Raw genomic sequence first — 1,354 nt, 5'->3', positions numbered from 1 at the left:
TGAGCACTAAGTTGAGCACCCAATTGAGTAACGGTGTCCACTTCATACTTTCCTCTAGTAGCCTTGCGAGGCCTACTATATTGCGAATTATGGACCGCCATTTCCTCAATCTTGTTCCATGTTTGATTGTCATCAACTTCGGTGAACATTCCATTTGATCCCATATTGAGAATGTTCCTTGAATCTTCATATAAACCATTCCAAAATTGTTGCACTAAAAACCATTCGCTAAGTCCATGGTGAGGACATGAGCGACAAATAACTTTGAACCGCTCCCAAGCTTCATACAAAGATTCTTCATCCCTTTGCTTAAAACCCGTAATTTGAGCTCTTAGCATATTGGTCTTTTCCGGTGGGTAGAATTTTTGGTAGAAAGCTGGAGCTAGCTTCTTCCAAGAATCTATTCCAAGGGTGGCCTTATCAAGGCCCTTCAACCATTGCTTTGCGGTGCCGATTAACGAAAAAGGAAATAAAACCCATCTTATTTGGTCTTGAGTCACGCCCGTTTGAGAGATAGCTTCACAATAATCACAAAAGGTTTCCATATGAGAATGAGGGTCCTCACTAGGCATTCCCCCGAATTGGCTCCTCTCAACTAGTTGGATGAAGGCGGACTTGGCAATAAAGTTTCCGGTAAGATGTTGTGGGGTAGGAGTACCATTTGGTAGATCCTCCTCGGTGGGTATAGAGTGTGACGAGAATTTAGGCATTGTAGGTGGATTTTGTGTGGTATTGTTTAATGGGTTTTCTTCTCCTTCTATTGCGAAAGGATTGACAAACTCACTAGTGGGTTGAACAACTTCACCAACACCTCCCAAATTCCTCCTAACAAGTCTCCTATTATTCGTCAAGGTTCTTTCGATTTCACGGTCAAAAGGTAACAAATCTCTTTGTAACCTTCTAGACATGCAAAATATCAAACAACTCAAAAACAATTAGAACAAACCTTGAGGAGTTTTACTTCCCAAGGTGAAAAAGACACAACTAAAAACAATAAAAGAAATCTTAAATCAATTAAACACCGTCCCCGCCAACGGCGCCATTTTTGATCGGAGCCATTTGGTGTTCACAATTAAGCATATGTGGTCGTTGGTCAATGGTCGATACAAAACACAATTTATACTTCACAAACAACTCTACAATTAGTAAAGAGGCAAGTAAAGGTCGGATCCCAAGGGACGGGTATTGAAATGAAGATTCTATTGTAACTAGTGGTGTCTAGGGGTGTCACAAATTGGGTTGATGTAGAAGGTTACTAAACTAAAATAGCAATGAAAATAAACTAACAAGATAAATGAAATAAGGGTGTAAACAATTGATTAAAAGCACTAGGGTGTCATGGGTTCATAGGGGA

At 40.2% G+C, this 1,354-nt stretch overlaps 1 non-coding gene across 1 annotated transcript; it reads left to right on the top strand.

Moving 5' to 3' along the window:
* Window positions 1-231: 231 nt before the first annotated feature.
* Window positions 232-338, top strand: LOC141610104 (small nucleolar RNA R71). Its single transcript, XR_012527997.1, has one exon. It is a non-coding gene; the product is annotated as a small nucleolar RNA R71 (small nucleolar RNA).
* Window positions 339-1,354: the final 1,016 nt, after the last annotated feature.

This window comes from Silene latifolia, chromosome 10 (assembly GCF_048544455.1).
Source record: "Silene latifolia isolate original U9 population chromosome 10, ASM4854445v1, whole genome shotgun sequence".
NCBI lineage: Eukaryota > Viridiplantae > Streptophyta > Magnoliopsida > Caryophyllales > Caryophyllaceae > Silene > Silene latifolia.
The sequence above is the reverse complement of the archived record's forward strand: the minus strand, read 5'-3'. Positions and strand labels throughout refer to the sequence as shown.